Source organism: Rhipicephalus sanguineus, chromosome 6 (genome assembly GCF_013339695.2).
Source record: "Rhipicephalus sanguineus isolate Rsan-2018 chromosome 6, BIME_Rsan_1.4, whole genome shotgun sequence".
Taxonomy (NCBI): Eukaryota; Metazoa; Arthropoda; class Arachnida; order Ixodida; family Ixodidae; genus Rhipicephalus; species Rhipicephalus sanguineus.
The window spans coordinates 155,574,379-155,592,830 of NC_051181.1; the positions used below are offsets into that span (position 1 = coordinate 155,574,379).

Consider the following 18,452-nt stretch of genomic DNA (forward strand, 5'->3'; position numbering starts at 1 on the left):
CCACTGCATAGAGTGCCTTGGCAGGCATTAAATCGGTTATTTGTTCGCAACTTTTCATTGCAGATGAGACAATGTTTTCGGAAGACCATCCATTATCAGACGTATCAGAACATGAGCTAGACCTTGAGGAACAGCCTGGCGTCGCTTGCCATGAAGGTAAATTGTGCTGCAACCCACTAGTCATTCCTTGCAAACACACGCGTAGCATAACGGCAAATAGTAGACGGTGGCGTGTTAGTACATTGCCTATTTTTCTTCAAGGAGTAATATTATTACGAATTAACCACCTAAGAACCATATTATAAGGAACCAATAATATTAAGAACCACCGAACAGTGCTTGTTACCGTTGCCTTCTCACTAATGCATTGCTTATGAAGTAGAGCTGTCGTTTCTATAAACTGAATGGTGTACTTTCGTTCCATTTAGTTATGGTTTGCATGAAACTGTTCGAAGGTATAGCTATTGCATATTATGTGGCAGGCCCGTAGCCAGGAAATTTTTTCGGGAAGGGGGAGGCACTTTCGGAAAGCCTTGAAACACACCCATTTTTATTAATTTTCGGTAAAACACATACAACCATTAGGATTTCGGGGGGGGGGGGGGGGGAGGGGCACCCCTCTGGCTACGGGCCTGTTACGTGGCAACCGTGGAGAATGAGATTTCCCACATCGCCGCTTGTAATGATACCGTTTTAGGACTTTAAAGCCGTATGTATATATATATATATATATATATGTGTGTGTGTGTGTGTACATGAAGATAGAGAGAGAGAGAGGGATTTTGCTGCACGTGTGTACAATTAGTGTCGTCGGTGTTTGCAGGGGTGTCGCAAGAAATTCCTTCCACCTCAGCACCGCGGGAAAGCGTCAGTGAAGCACCTCGGTCTTCAAAAGCCGGCAAGGTCGGCAAACACACATGTTCAGCGTGTACATTTACCACCAGATATTTTTACACCTTTGTGAGACATGTACGGGAACTGCACCTGAGCAAGGTTGATTTGATATGCACAAGGTGCAGAAAGAGATCCCTGAACATGGCGCAGTACAAACTGCATACGGACAGCGGATGCGCATCATCTCAAATCAATGACTGTGGCATTCACAGTAGTCTTAAAAAGCAACCGAGCGTGTCCCCGGCTCAGACGCAGACATTTGTTTCTACGGCCGAAAATGTATGCAGTGCCTCGTTCGATGCAGCATCAGGGTATGCCGAGAATGATGTGCACAATGCGGTAGACGATTTTTCTAGTACAGATATCCTCACAAAGCTCTCATGTCTGGCGAGACAGCTTGAGTCGCACTATCGATGTCCGATAGGGGGAGTCGATGCAGTTGTTGCGGGGGTAAAAGATATTTTATCGACTGCTGGAACATCCGTTAATGTGTCTGCAGTTGAAAATGACAGATCAAGAAAGGCACTATATGCTTCTCAAGGAATTTATGTTCCAGCAGAGGAAGTGAAACTTCGGCATGGTGAGAAAGGTTACTTTGTGCCACTGAAGAGACTGATTGAGAACTTGCTACATCACCCGAGCTATGCGCGCCTCTTTCAGTGTGCATTGGAGACGTCAAATGATGCGTTGCTAAGAGATTTCACTGACGGAACACGTTTTCAAATGCACCCAATTGCAAGTTCTCATCAGATGAACACAATTGTGATGCTTTTGTACAGCGATGATATTGAATTGACCAATCCTCTAGGCATGAAAAGAGGCCGTAGAGGCAAGCTAACTGTGTTTTATGTCTCTTTTGTTAACATTCCGCCGTCAGAAAGATCCAAAGTAGCCAGCATATTCTTACTTGGAGTGGGAAAAGCAAGTGCGCTTAAATCACAAGAAGCAAAGCATTTGCTCCTTCAAGACTTTGTTTCCACGTTAAATTCACTCCAAAGTGGCTGTGCACTAAAGACTGCCTGTAAAGAAGTCTTTTTTGGTTTTTTGCTCGCCTATGTTGGGGATTCCTTGGCATGCCACAATATAGCAGGCTTTAAAGAAAGCTTCAGTAAGAATGTCCGTTTGGCGTGCCGGACCTGCAAAGTTCCTACAACTGATTTTCATAACTTTCATTATGAAATACAATGCCCACTACGTACAGAGTCCCAGTACCAAGAGGATTTGCTAGCGCTTGAGGCAGCAACTTCAAAAAAGGACCGTACTGAATTGTCAGCAGAGTGCGGAAATAAGTCAAGATCTGTCCTTGCGGAAATCGCTAATTTCTCAGTCCTCACAGACTTGCTATATGACCCAATGCACATTCTGTTAGAGGGGGTCGTTCCTCTGGAGGTGGCATTGTTCAGTAAGTTTGTTGTCAGGGAGGCAATGTGGATGAGTTTCAGCGAACTGAATGCTGCCTTGTCACAGTTCTGTTTTCATAGACATGTTAGTAAAAGTGATTACCCCCGGAGCTTTGAGTCAGACTTCAGCTTTCCATGTTCGGCAAGCTCCATTTTAATACTACTTCTGCATTTTCTCATTATTATCGATGGATATATGCCTGAAGAGGCTGCACAAGATCCTCATTGCGAATGTTTTCGGCTGCTGTGCGTCATCACACAATTATTCATTTCTCCTGTTATCTCCCCAGATGCACTCAGGGACATTGAATGCATAGTAGCGCGCCATAACGAGCTTTTTGTGCAACTATATGGTTCTGATTCATTCAATCAATCAATCAATAAGTTTATTATCATGATATAAAAGAATATTACATGGAGTAAAATATACAGACGAGGGTCCCAAAGTACACGACTGCAACGCAAGTTGCAGTCGTGTACTTTGCAGTCGTGTACATTCAAACCGAAACTGCACATGCTGGTGCATATGGTTTCTCAAATACGGAGATTTGGTCCTTCCCACCACCATTGGACCATGCGATTTGAAAGTAAAAATGCTCTTCCGAAATCAAAAAAGTTGTGGAATTTCAAAAACATTCCATTATCTGTTGCCAATTACTATCAGATGAGAATGTCCAATGCCTTGTGGGAGGAGCCTCGTCAGCCCAAGCTGGTGGCTACAGAAAGTGTCACTGCAACAGATGTAGGTGCACCAGTGTGCTTGACGTCGGCTTTTTTGCCATCTGGACTGGACCCTTGTGCTATTGGCCTGACAGCTATGTCCATGCACTCTGCCTTTGTCTCTGGTGTCAAAATCTCTGTTTCTGATGTGGTTGTATTTCAACAAAATGAGGTTCCGATGTTTGGCGAAATAGAAACAATTGTACCTTGGTTAGGCAAGACTTTCATCTCTCTTCTGGTATTAGCCAAAGTGAGCTATTCACAACGGCTGAATGCATTTGTGCTGCTGAAGACACCGCACAGTGTTGTGATTAAACCTGAACTGCTTTTGTATCCCTGGCCACTTTATACTTACGCCAGAAATGATGTCGTTTATGCTGTCACAAAATGTATCCATGAGTCACCTTTCTTGTAATGCCTGTGATTTTGGCGCCTTTTATTCCTATCGTTGCTTCATGCGAATAAAATGCAGCATGTACTTGGTGTGAGAGATCCCTTGTGAATAAAGCTTGTTTTCTTTCTGCTTAGGAATTTCATGACTGGCTCCTTCACAATATGCCAGAATTCTCTGACAGCGTTCAGCCTGTCCTGCAAGGAAAAGCAGTTTCAGAAAGGCTGCAAAAAAAACTTTCCCGGCAGCTACGCGCAGAATTGACCTTGTTTCTGGAGTAAGTTTTCCTCTTCGCTGTTGAACCATGCTGTTCTATTTCGCTGTTTTAGATAGAGTTCACAGATCTTAATTTTAGATCTAAAGATACACCACAGCACGCAGCTTAAGTCATATGGTTAGTTACAACCTTGGTTACAAAGTTACTGGTTACGCATTCCTGAATGGCTCTGTAGCCATCCAGAAAGTTTGCATGAGCCACTGGTTTGGATAATGCACGGTGGAGCTTCTAACAGTGCATGGGCAGGTGCTCGCGCTGTGTTTTTCAGATATCACATGTATTCTCGAATGCGGAAAAAGGTACATCATAGCGCCAGCATGCGATTAAACCTTGAATTAAGTCGCAAGTGCTACTCTGTTATATCAGTGGTCCTTGCTGATATTGTGCATCATCTTTCTGTGGCGAGGGATAGAAGGATCTGCATTTTTTTTTCTTTTAGTGAGAATAATCTCATTACCACTGGGAACAAAGGGGAGCGTCGCTCAATGTACAAAGTCCTTGGTGAAGCACTCGCCGCGAAATACCCAATGATGTTGTGGGATGAGCCTGAAGAGCACCTTTTGGCTACGAGGGCCCATGTTTATGTAAGTACTCTGAAAAGCGCTGTGTATAACAAGCTGATGCTCCTTTCAAATGAGAGTATACTTTTTATTCCAATCGTTGTAGGCAGTTCTGTTCGCTTCACTGGATCATGTCAGAGCACACCTTGTCCTTCATCGGCATTCAAAGGTTTACAAGTGTGCTCTGTTTCATTTTTACTTCCTCAAAGAACTAATGCAGCAAATTTGGTGGTGCTAGCTGTTCTAAGTTAATGTATGTGCCACTTTAGGTGGAAAAAAAAACAGTTTTTAATTTGGAGGTCGCAAGCATATTTAATTTCTTTCAGAGCCTATTCATCAAGGGGTTGACTGTGGCTCGAAAGGTGCGGAATCACAGAAAATCGAAAAGAGCGCATGTCACTGTTCTTTCACCCACCACTGAGATCACAAAGGAGAATGCTCTTGCCGAGCTACAGGTTTGTTTGCATGTGCAATTTAGATTACATAGTTTTGAACATTGGTAACTCGTAGTCACTTTCTTTCTTTCAATGTGTTTCAGGCCTTAAAAGCGACCCATTTGAGCGCCGTGACGCTTGACACAGAAAGGATGCAGGCCCTCCTTAAAGTGACGTACGAAGAACGCTGCAAAAGCCATGATGATCCACTGCCCCAGTATTTCTTGCTAGAAGAAATTGTAAGTGCAAGTCTATTTCCGAGTCTCAAAGAATGCATGGCAAAGAATGCATGCCGGCATTTTCTAATATTCTGCTGCACGGAATAGCAGGTCACTGATATATAAAACTGTGAATTCTGTAAATTCCGATCCTACTCTCGCGTCGAAATGCGCCAAGCGAGATTATCTCTACCATCGTGATAAAGGAGCGCGATGTATTGCCTAAATGCATCGAAACGTTGCCTCCGAGACGGCATGCGCAGCCTGATCTCGGAGGTCATGACCAAGATTAGCGACAGCGCGAAACAGATGCGTCAATATATTAGTGCTCTGCAGACGTCACGTGTATCAGAAGCGGCTGAGTAAGTTGTGCTCTCAGTTATCGAAATTCTCATTTGCTACTTAAGACGTTTTGCAATCGCACGGCCTGTGAATCTTGTTGCCGTAGTGTGCTCCGCCGTGCAGAACCATGGAGCAAAAAAAAACAGCTTCGGAAGGAGCTCACGAGTCGTGCACAAGCCAACCTCTTCTAACTGAATGTTTTGTTTTACGGGTCGATTGATTCCGCGCAGGCGGTATATTTGCGCACTTGATCAATAAAAACGGTTTATGCGTGACAGCACGTGTTCATCTACATGAAACGTATGTGGACTCGTGTTTAAGCTGAGGTTTTTGTCATTCTAAGCTGTATTTGGTGTCACCAGTGCGCCTAATCTCACACTACTTTGAAGCAATGTGTTCTGTATACGACTACGTCTTGCTGTGGGTCAGAATAGTGAGCGGACGAATCATTCGAATCGCGATGATAGAAGGAAAGGGCGACGTGATGGCGGCCTACGAGGCCGTGCCGTCGTCGATGCATTACTTTAGATGCAGGAGAAAGCGCGAGGTCGTTTCGGCTGAAGCGCTCAGGCAGAGCGTTCTCGGTGCATCATTGCGGGCCACGCCGCCCCCTTTTTGCCTGGCCGCGAGTGGCCGCGCTACCATGACCCCTGAGATCGGCTAATCTCGGAGGCCATGGTATATCTAGTATGCGATAGTCGGAATATTCGACGTGAACACCCGCACAGTGCTAGAGGTCGCGTGCGCCGAGGACATATACTCTCGCGCTCAAGGTCGTCTAGCGAATGATCCATGTCATTTTTGGCACAAAAGTAGCCTCGAGCATAACGCAGCCGTAGTGCATGGTCCTTTGTCTGTCGCGCATATTGATCTTGCGGTAATCCACATGCTGTAAACTTGGAATAGCCCTTCCGTATTCTGAAGGAAAACTGGAAAGGAAAATGCTCTATGCAAAAAGATTCCAGCAAAATGCAGAACTGAGAGCCTCATTGGTATTCAGCACAGCAGAACATCACGCATTCATTAGCATCCTAGCAAAAAAAGCACCTTATTTGTTCAACAGGGATCCCATATATAAAAATGTTTTCTTTAGTTTCCGAGAACAGAAATCTGGGCGAGTTTGTAAGAATTCATCGTAGAGCATGTAGCGCGAAAATTACGGGGACACAAGAGAGCAACATAAACACGAGACGAGCGCTACTTCAAACTGAAATGTATTCTCAGAATCCACGCCTATTTACAAACCAGCAGAGATCAAAACAGCACATCGTCACCCAAGAACGTACATCGTAATCCACAATGAATAGTATGGCAACATCTTGATCTGCTCTTACACCAAAAATGATACAAGCAAAAAATATATAACGCAGCCAAGATACGCTAAAAATTGAACGCGAGCGATTCAGGTACACGTGCTCAAACTAGAGACTTTTATCGCGCGGAAAGCGTAGGTGCCAGGTTAGCTGTAAGGAACGCTAACTCACAAGGGTGTAGGCTCAAGGAAGGCTGGCTGACACAATCGAGATCGTTCTTTTGAATTAAAAACGCTTCCACGATCTCTCTGGACACCTTATTACGGTTTCGGTACACCACTTTAGCGCTCGTCTCGTGTTTATGTTGCTCTCTTGTGTCCCCGTAATTTTCGCGCTACATGCTCTACGATGAATTCTTTAGTTTCGTTACGCCCATGCTAAAAAATAATATGGCCTAGCTTGAAAACTTCACGAGATGTATAAACCAAGGTCTTGGCACCTTCCTCAATCAAACACCAAAAACGTGCAGGCTCTCTGAACAGGCTGGTTGTTATTATTTCAACTGAGAAGAAACAAATTAGTTACCTTCTTTTTTAAATTTAAAGGCACAGGAGTATCGCTCTGGAGCATGCCAGTACTATTTGGAGCTATGCTTGGAAATCTAAGTATTGAAATAGTCTTAAGCAGTGTGCATGCAGTAGCTAAGTGCTCCGAAATGCATATTTAGGTGCTCCAAACTGCTCCAAAACTAACATTTTGTTGCTCCAAATCTCGATTCGTGAGGGGGACCAGTGCACTTATCCAGTAATTAATTGTTTTTAAATGGTCGAAATTAATATTGTATTGCTTTACGTCCTCATATCATGAGGGATATCAGAAAGAAAGCTCTCTTGCTTTATCTTGACTGTTTTTCTCCAGCTTTGCATCGAAGTCGAGCTTAGGTTTAAAAGCAGCATTGGCGACCTGGAGAGAAAGCTAAGAGCAGTGTCGGAAGCGTTTTCATGCAAAGAACAACGTGAATGCACATTCATCGACATCGTCAAGTACTTGCAAGGCCATTCAAGGCACACGCTTATCAACGAGGTTTGTGGAATGATTACTAGATGCATACACTTATCAAATACTGTTGCATCAAGCGCTTTCTCACAATTTGAATTTCGCTTTAATTATCACAGTAATATAAGAATGCTCCAAATTCTTGTTTTTTTACGAATCTCACTTGAGTATGCTGAGAAAGAATTTTTGCCGTGCTGTTTCTTCATGGCGCTATTGTGATATTTCACAGATGGCTCTACCGGATGACGTGCAAATCACTGCACCCCATGTGTATACCTGTCCTGAACACACTTGCGTTTACGCTGGAAGCGCTGAGCAAATAATCCGGATGGCTAATAGAAATATAGAGCGGGCCCTCATTTTTTGCCTGCTGACATATTACATCAAAAATCTTGAGTACCCGCCTGCTTTCTCACCAGTCCTTGTCCTGCTGCAAAAGATTGCCTTGCCGGACACACCCGTGCCTCGTGGACTGCTCACAAACCGCCTGAGGAATCTTCTTTTGCTCTTGAGAAAGAAGAATGTGTGCTAACCTTGTACTCCACTGATATTTTTGTTCGTCTTGGTTTTGTGCACCGTTTTGCTGGTTGGATATTATATTGTATACAGGTCACATTGCAGCATATATGAGAGTTGCCTTTTGAGTCCTTGAGAAAGCACGAAGGACATTTTAATAAAGGACGTTTTGAAGGTAACCTATGTCTTTTCGATTGCTGTATACCTTTGCAAAGGTTACATTCCGAAAGAAAAGGGTGTAACCTATATAAACAAGATTTAACCTTTAATTTTGTAACCATTAGAAAGGTTACAAATGTAAAGGTTACACTTATGTAACTTTTAGGTTATAGGTGCACAAAAATGTGAAAAAGTTCACCTTTGCATAGGTTACCATATTTAGAGTGTATGCAAGCATACATCAAGAGTGCGAACACAAGCTTAATGCATTAAAAGATAAATCCTTTATATGACATAAATGAGCGCGTCTGCATGCTACTCAAAAGCACCGGGCAAGTACAGAAAACAGCGCTACATTGGCCATTTTGATGTATGCACAGACATAAGCAGGCGGATGTTGAAAAACAGAATAGGAAAACAGGTCAACTCAAAGTTCAGAGAGTATGGCGTGGACAACGTGTAGTGAGGGCAACGCGACGTGCGCAGTAATGTCTTTTTTTTTTTTTTGCTGCTAGCTTCAGTATTGTGTGTCAGAATTCGTATATTGTCGAGCATTGGAAAGCCGACACCGCGGCGCGGGAAACGTGGCGCACGGATTAGATTCAATGCGGTTCGCGTCGAAACGAAAATAACCAGAGTGTTCGAAACAAATTCAGCGAACATCGCGTTTCGGTTTGACATCTCGGCACGCCTAATGTTTCCAGCTCTGTCCATCGAAAAGTTGGCGCACAGGCGTATTGTGTCCGAGAATTTTTTGTCTGCATTTACTGCTGCGTTAAAGGTAAACTTTCACAAATCAATATCGACCAAGGTTTCAAATTTCGCAGTGTTTTCACTTCTTCACGCCGTAGAAATAGGCGGTGCCGCACAAGCACTAGGAGAGAGACAAAAGCTAGCCTTCTAAAGTGCGCACCAAACTTATGTTTAAAACCTGTGGTTTATGTATTGTCGCGTGTTTTTATTCCGTCAACAAGTTCATTGTTCCAGGTAGCTCAAAACTGCGTGTGGATTCGGACTTTCCAGTGGGATATTCGCCGGTTAAACGGTTTAAAATTTCAAATGTTATTTCATCGGAGCTCGGATAATCTGCAAATTCAGCGACAAAGAAGACCATTGTTTTCTGATCACAACTGTCGCAGCGCCTTCGTCTGTCCGAGCCCGCAGAAACAACGCCGTGGTGCAGAACTTACTCATGTTCCCTGCGTATTTGCGTACGTGCGCGATTTATCCTGAAAAACTGCGCTCACTTTCTTTCGGAAAGCTCGCCACCTTTTGTTGCTTGCGAAAAGGTATTTGCGGCTGTGTCATCGCCCAGTCGCCACTTCCACGTGAAACTGTTGAAACGACTGTAGCACTCACAAGTGTAGTCCTCAAATCTGAATGTGTGCATCTGCCTTGTTTCTTTGTCTCTCTACCCTCCTCTATCTCTCTTAACCTCATCTATCTAATCCTTCCTTCCACCCACCCCCATTATAGGGTAGCAAACCGGAAGCTTATTCTCGTTGACCTCCCTGCCTTTCCCTTTCCTTCATCTCTCCTCCTCCCCCATCGCAAAAGAACGTCGTCATCCGCGCACCGATCCACGCACATTCATACAGTCAAGTGGCCAGTGTTTATTTCCCATGGGTCTACCGCCTTGCTTTTCTTTGATGACTGGGCTTCAAAGTTATCACGGAATGCTCCCTCCCACGGTGCCTTCTTATGTTCACGCTCTCAATATTGTCAGACCACCGACGCCGTCGTGCCGTCGTCGTCTGTTTTCATCGTCGTCATAAAGTCGACATTGTCGTCATCACTGTCGTCACGCTTTCGTTCTCAAGTTCATCGTCGAGGTAGCTGACGTCCTCGGAGCTTATAAGGCCGCGCTTTGAAGAAGCTCTCCACCTATTTTCATATTTTCTCGCTCGCGACAAATGCGAAACGACGTCGTCCGTCCGATTCCACTGCTCTCCTGGCAGAGATATCTCAGTTTTCGGCCGCGAACAGAAACGAGGAGAAGAAAAAGATACGCGTATATGCGTGAAGGGGCGTTCCTTTATGAATTCGAAAGCAGCTGAGGTGGTGGGTGGCGGGCCGCAGCGTATAAGGAGCCCGCCGTTTCCCATCTGACGACACAGTGTCGCGCGCGTCGAACGTATACCATATGCGCGCTTAGAACCACCGTCCGGGGCCATTTGAAATTCAGAGCAGGGCACGAGCTTTATACTTTACCGACCTGGCTGTCCGAACACGCGTGCGTACGCACACCGCTGGCACAACACTACTCGCGTTCTCGTTTCCTCTCGATCCCGGCGTCGTGGCATAACTCGCAGGGCAGCGAACGAGACGTGAAAACGAGCCGCGACTTCCCGTACTCTGGCGTTCCGCTGTGCACGGAGGAGAAACACGCGTTAAGAAAAAAAAAGTGCGAAATAAAGAAGACTTCGAAGTCGACACGTACACGCTCCGTGAGGGTTATAAGAATAAAACGGCGCTGAAATCTCCCGCCAACCCTTCCGCCGCTCTGCGACTGGCTTGAAACAAAACCACCGCTCTGGAAACTCGGTGAGAGAAGACTTTCCCGGAAGAGCACGGGAGCCGAGTAAAAAGAGAAGCCACCTTTTCTGCCCAGCTGAATGCTGTTCCTTTCATTCTCCTTCTTACGCTTCTCTTAGGATTCATTTCAACACGCCGTGAGGTGCTATAAATGCAGAAAAACAAGGAAGAACACGTCTGTAATGTGCTGCGATCGTCATAACATTCAGTTTTCTTTCCGTCGGTTTTGTTTGGTTTTCTTGTGGAAAACTCTGGAAACGTCCTTCTTGAATTTCCGTCCACGTTTCTAGTTTGATTACCTTTGTTTCACTGTTCCTGCCGTTTTCGTCATTTCTTCATCTCGGCAGCGAGTAGAAGTATACATTCGAAGAGTGCGAAACAGCTGTAAGATTGCGGCTATGGACATTGCTGGAAACGTGAAAGGCGCGAACGAGGAGGCAGGGTTGCGAGTTGGTAGCGGTGTCGTCGGTGTATTCGGAAAAAGGACGCAGAACAAAAAGGCGCGAATGCGTCGGCTCGGATGTACAGTGGAAAAAGACATGGTACACGTGTCTTCATTTAAATTCGGCGCTGCGCACCGTTCGTAGAACACCTCTATCTCAGAGATCTGGTTCTTTCGAGCTCACTCGCTTCTCTCCTCCTACAGCTACACGTTTCGACATCACGGCTTTACTTCAGTGATGGTTATCCTTAGCAGTTCAGAAAAGAAACAGTTACAAGATATACTTGGAATGGGAACATACATCTCGCTGCCACGTCGCAGCCTTGTTCTTTCTTTCATTTGTTCGGAACTGTTATAGCAATGCGAGCGGCCTCCAAGTCTTCGAAACAGCCAGTGATGAGTAGTTCTAGAGAACTGCTTGTGGATTCGATCCTCCATCTCACTCACCGGTATCCATTCCTTCAAAGAAACACTTTCTTCTTGGACGTACCCCCTTATCGGCATTCAAGTCATAGGCGGTTCATGCAGTCGAAAACTAGTTATCTCAACGCTCCTGCGCGCGTGTAATGAAATACCGCAATAGGAAAAGTTTAGCGAAAACTATTCACTGACGAAGTCGAACGGAATGTAATGTGAGCATAGTCGCTAAATTGCCAGTCTGGTTAGAACGGCCGAATGTTTGAAGAGCTGCTCACGGGTTAAAGAAGGTGACCTCCGAAGAAGCCGACAATGTACCTTATTTTATGCACTGTAAGAGTGTTATCCATGTTTAGTTCAAACAAACAAGGTCAAAGACGAGCGAGATCTATTCTCGGATACAAGTTCCTTATCAGCTTAACTGCTTCCTGATTGACAAAGCCAGTGAAACTGGACGTTGCTAAAGCAAGCGAATACGGCGTATAAATATGAGCGTACCAGTAAGGTTGTTTTAGCGACATCCATTTGCTCTATCTTTTCTCAAGAGAGCTTGAAACTGCTTCAATAAAAATGCGGGCCTGAGCCAATTAACATCACAAAAAGGTTATCTCCCCATACACAACTACATAAACTTATAAACAGTCATATGTATCTTGGATATTTGTTGCTTATCGGTTCTCTGAACGAAATACCTTGATTACGTTTGGATGTGTTCGAGTTTAAAGTCCTCACGGACTGAAACGTGAAAATTTAGAGCTAAATAATTACCGTACTACAGTTCGCGTCATAGCAGCGTAATTTCGACGCAAACACTGGCATCAGAGCCATCATTACCTTTAGCGGTCAGATTTGCAGCGACATGACGCGGTTATCACGAGCAGCTGCTCATAGCAGTCGTTATAGCCCCCAAAAAATGAGGCGCTTCAATTCGTTTGACTGTACATGCCCCTTCGTTGTGGCGAGTTTGGTGTTTGTAATTTAACACTTCATCGCATTTGTATCGATCAGCACGCTAGGTTTGTCATCGATCAGCACGCTGGGCGAACCTCCGCACCATTTATTGAAGAGATCCTCTTTCCCTCGTATACACTGCAGCAATGTTTCCTTCTGTCCTCCTAATCCAACGATCCGTTCGTTCGTCAACTCAATGATCCATGGGTCTATCAATTCATTATTGCGGCCATTAGTCCTCGCTAATCCATCGTAGCCTACCTCTCTCATCATTGGAGTACATGTTCACAAATGCGTATCTTGCCTTGTCCTGGCCAGAAAATGCGTTCCATTGTGTTTGTATGCGTGCGTAGCTTTCACTACGCGTTCACATCCAAGAAAAAAGAAGCCCTATTCAACCAGCAGCGCTGGTACTTACTGACTTCGCAGTGGTTTGGAGCGCCGAGCTTCAGGTTTCGTGAGGCATTACGCATCACTGGCGGCACACCTTGTTCAGCTTGCCACGCGAACGGCTTTCTCCTATGACGAGCTCTTCTGCGCCCTAATAGCCATTTCGATTAGTCCCCGTTCCTTTCGGCTGCTTTTACGCTTCGCAGCAATACGCCGGCTGTGCCTCGTAGCTTTCATTTGTTCTTCCACGCCATCTGCTAACGGCCGCTCGATTGCGGGATTACCTATAAGCGTAAACTCTGTTTTTTGCTGACGTGTTCTCCCAGGCACCAACTAGTGCCCCCTCTGAAAAGCGAAATAGACAACTATTGTCTTTTTCTCTTTTTTGCTTTAGAGGTTTAGTAAGCACAGTCAACAGCTTCAGTTATCTATTCCGATGCGCCTCAATGCTTCGGATTGCAATGCTGGACTAGTTGGGGACAAATGCTCTTCGATGCAATCCAGCAGATCGGAAGGAAGGAAGGAAACAGAAAGGCAGAAGGCAGGGAGGCAGGTACGCTGAGAGCATACATTCGGCATTTGTCACGGCTACCGTCAGATCATTTAGCGTGTTTGCCAGCGCGGAGGCCCCATGCTTCGTTCTGCGGTATTGTGACAAAATACCACGACATATTACCGCCTGGCTTCAAACCTGCGATGCGCCCGGCATCTGCGTTGTGGAATCTCCATCAACCTGATGTGTGCTTATCGGTTCCTGGAATCGTTAAGAAGGCACGAATGTCACCGCTAGCTCTGAAGCAGTTGTCTTTGCGTCTGTTGGAAGAAACCTACCTTGACAGCAAGCATGTTTACACCGATGGCTCCACTAATTCCAACAGCTCTACAGGAGCGGTGGTTGTTCCATCTGATAACATACTGTTACAGTTCAAGTTTTCTCACATCACGACGTCGACAGCCGCAGAACTCGCAGCGCTTCAAGGTGCGGTCAAGTACATCCTTCAGCAGCCACCTAATCAGTGGGCCATCTTTTGCGACTCCAGGTCAGCCTTACAAACACTACGGTTTGCTTTACGGCACGGATTACACGAACAATCCGTGCACGAGATAAGGCACGACTACCACCAAGCTCTCGAGGAAGGACATAATATTATATTTCAATGGTTGCCGAGTCATTGCGGAATTGTCGGCAATGACCGCGCGGACGAAGCTGCACGATCGGCTCATGACCAAGACCTGCGGACACCCATACCACTCTTGAGAACGGACGCCGCGTGGCGACTACAATCACTTGCACGCCGTATCACTCTTCTACAATGGAATACACAGGGTTTTTCCTACACGCGCCTGTATTCGATTGACCTAAATTTGAAACTTCGTTTGCCATCCGGGCTCTCGAGACGCGATGCAACTTTACTGTGCCGCATGTGGTTGGGCGTGGCATTTACGAATGCGTATTCGTGTCTAATTGGAATGGCCAGCAGTGCGGCATGCAACATTTGCGCCTGCGAGGAGACGCTTGAACACATTCTATGCCACCGCCCATCATATCAGGCTCAACAAAGTAGTATGGAAGTCAAGCTCCGTCACCTGGACTCAAGACCGCTGACAGAAAAGAAGATATTGGGACCTTGGCCTACGGTCTCGCATATGCGCAAGGCCACGAAAGCCCTCTTGTGCTTCTTGAGGACCACCGGACTTCACGAGCGCCTGTGAACTAACAGCGCGAGTTCGTGTTGTGTAGTTTCACGCTGTTCACCCATCTCTTACACTTCTTCTTTCTTCTCTACCCTTTCCTTTCTATTATTCCCCCTCTCCCCCACCCCAAGTGTAGGGTAGCCAACCGAGCCAAAGCTTGGTTAACCTCCCTGCCTTTCCTCTTCGTTACTCTCTCTCTCTTCCGGTTGGCTACTGGGGTATTAGGGAAAAGAAACAGAAAGATGGAGAGAGAGAGAGGGGGGGGGAAGGAAAGCGTAAACAAGTTGTGCTGTCTGATGAGTAAAGGCTAATAGACCTTATATTATTCCCTTGTTGTGGTTGTCGTTGTGGTTATTGTCGTTGTTGTTGTCTTCGTGTTGTTGTTGTTGTTGTTGTTGTTGTTGTTGTTGTTGTTGTTGTTGTTGTTGTTGTTGTTGTTGTTGTAAAGCAACGACAACAATTTTAGCAAGTAAAAGATTACCTTTAGAATTAATAGTCTATGTCATATTCGGCTATACCAAACGCCGCTCTTTAAGTCCGTATGTCTTTCGTTCGTATAGTCCAACTCGCGATACACAGCTTTAGAATAGGCTGCCCAAAGCCTGGCGTACGTAATCGCTTGGGTTTATTGCCACTGCGTATGCGTCACACTCTAAACTCTTGGGTACGCACGTTATATTTATAAAACAGAGTGCGTGCCCGAGTAAAGCAAAGCCTGGGCACCCATTCTAAAACACCCTGATATCTGACAGCCGCATCATTTCTTTCTTACAGCAAAGCTGTGTATGCCGAGGTGAAACGGATGTCCGTAGGCAGGTTATCCCTATGGCGCAGGTATGCGTCACAGATATTTGACAATCCCCTCTACCCATCACTGCTCCACTTAAAATGAAGAAGTGTCCACGGCCGAAAACTTCCGTACCGCAGAAGTTGGGTAAACCCTTCTTCTCACGACTAGTACGTCCGCTAAAGTGTCGCGAAACGGAGAATGCGACAAAAGTATACGCTTGGCGCTCAAATGGCTCCTGAAGATAGAGAGAGAGAGAGATACGAAGAGGAAAGGCAGGGAGGTTAACCAAGCTTTGGCTCGGTTGGCTACCCTGCACTTGGGGTGGGGGAAGGGGAAATAATAGAAAAGAAAGGGTAAAGAAGAAAGAAGAAGAGTTAGAAAGGGATGGATGAACAGTTTGAAACTACACAACACGAACTCGCGCTGTTCACAAGCGCTCGTGAAGTCCGGTGGTCCTCAAGAAGCACAAGAGGGCTTCCGTGGCCTTGCGCGTATGCGAGACCGTAGGCCAAGGTCCCAAGATCTTCTTTTCTGTCAGCGGTCTTGAGTCCAGGTGACGGAGCTTGACTTCCATACTACGTCGTTGAGCTTGGTATGATGGGCAGTGGCATAGAATGTGCTCAAGTGTCTCCTCGCAGGCGGCTCCTGAAGATCGTGCCCGAAACGCCAAGCGCATGCGGTAAGCGTGACAAAAGACGACGCATGTCGCGGCAAAAAGACGAATGCTGTTCAAATCGAAAACCTTAAAGAAGCATACGCTACATTCAGAAGGGACTTTCTGTACCTTTCATAAAAATTCAGCGTCACCTCTGTTCTGTGTGCTACACAGCTTCGCTGGTCATTTACCTTCACAGAGTGCAATGGCTCCTTGATAAACCCACTGTGGTAAACACCGGGAGCTTGGCTAATCAACCGACTCCACAGTGTGTAAGGGCGGTGATTTTTTCCTTCAATTCTTGCTTGTTTGTTAATTAGACATCGATATCGTGATGTTGGGATAATAGTCGGTTCTGAGGCAGCCTACCTTCCCATGTTTACACATCAAAGGAGAGCATTTTTTCTGACATATGACAGTGCCTTGATTCTCCTTTCCTATTACAAAACCATACGTAAGATGTCGTTACGCCGTTCAACCTCTTAAGAACGATTTACCTTTCACTCTTTTTCAAAAATACAGAAAGAATGTCTAGTCTCATCGTAAATGTACTGACTCAGAGCGCTTGCGTCGTAACCACTTCGTCACTGTACCGTTTTTTTTTTTTCTTTTTACGTAGAAGTGGCAAGGGCCGCGCATAAAACTCGCCCGCTGTCTGTGTGAAAACGCCCGAGCTGGGAAGCGTGTTCCGGTTGAGAAGCTGCAGCCCCGAGGGCGTTTATGGCAACACGCAACAAAGTGCGCGCCTCTTTGGGAGCGTTGCCAAGTGCACCACCCCGCGACGCAACACATCACCCACTTTGCTCGCGTACGGAAGCGAAAATACGCAAACGCGGTGCTTTGTACACGGTGCTCCCGTCGTTCCCACGTTTGTATGTTCAGCTCGGTTTATTCGCCTCGAAAGACCCGTTGCCAAGCGTATGTGCCGTGAATCTGGCGAGTGAACTTGGTTTTGTGAATTTTATGCGTTTGCCTAGCCGCGAAAAGCTTCGTTTACCTTCACTCGTTCATTCCAATCTCGTCGTAAATTTTAAAGGGGCCCTCCAACACTTCTTCAGTATGGTCATTAAACGCTGTTGACCGGTAGTCGAGGTTCCTGAGACTTTAATGTTATTACGGTCACGACAACTTTCTGCAGTAATTTTGACATACGGATGAGTGAAGCAAATTTTAAGTGACACAACTTCATATCGTTTTGTTTAAAGCCTGGTAAACAACCGCCGCGAATCTCGAGAAAGAAATCCATCCGAAGCAAATTCGAGGCTTGTACTTCCCATCATTCCCATTATGGTCGAAGTGCCGCTCAAGGAGCCCCGCATAGACACTAGCGCCAGATTCTCATCTAGCTTTTATAGTATGAAACTCTATGGAACATATATTCTGACATTCTACTACTACAATCCTTTTTTGCACTACCCGTCGTTAGTGTAGGAAACAGCTTGTGTCCAAGGAGGTGAAAGTATCGATGTTCAGGCGCTCCCTTAAAGAGGCCCTGCAAGACTTTTTGAGTATGGTCAGAAAACGCTGCCCATCGCAAGTCGAGGCTCCTGAGAACACACTAGGCAAACGTTATAGCGCAGCACGCGGCCTGGAATTTACAATTAATTCTCAAAGTCAGCCAGAAATCGTTCCCTCAAGGTGCTCAAGGTCGTGACGCGAGCTGACAAACGGACGTGGCTTCTTGCCGCCTTGTCATACCCCCCCCCCCCCTTCGGAGCTTTCAACGCGCTTGCTGGTACGAAAGGAGAGAGCGCTTGATGCAACAAATCCCTGTAACTGAGCTCATACTTGACGGATTGTAAAAATTTTTGCGGCAGTCGATTCGTGAGACAATAAACTCCTTTAATGAAGGAAGCCATTCGACGATTACGCGGAAAAGTATTGCAGAGCTCCTTTAACGTGTAAAAATGCCTGCACTGATGGAAAACGCGGATGACCTTTTACTTGCCCAGGTACTGTCTTGAAAAATGTGTTAGATTGTATCATCGAAGAAATAAAACATTTATAAAACCTATATGAACAAGATAACAAAAGAAACTAAAATGAACATTGGAATCAATATGTGTATCATGTACTTTTTCGTTTTCTCTCATTGCTGCTCCTTTACGGGGTGTGACGTCAGGAACACAGGATTGCTAAGAAGCAATACTGCACGAATTTCGAGTGTGAAGCTCTTGCTAATTTCATTATTTGTGTAAATAACTTTCATGGACTTCGTTGTGATTTTAAAAAGCGTTTTCACCTCATTATTTTCTGCAGATTATACCTGAAGATAGTAATGAATTATAGCTTGAGTTGTGCAGGAAACAACAAAGGCGAGAGCGTCAGGCAAAAAAATAAGTGCGCTCGCAGTTTAT

The 18,452-nt window shown here is 45.6% G+C and overlaps 1 pseudogene; it reads left to right on the top strand.

The window, feature by feature from the left end:
• The first annotated feature begins 2,964 nt into the window (after window positions 1–2,964).
• Window positions 2,965–8,448, top strand: LOC119397649 (uncharacterized; annotated as a pseudogene).
• Window positions 8,449–18,452: the final 10,004 nt, after the last annotated feature.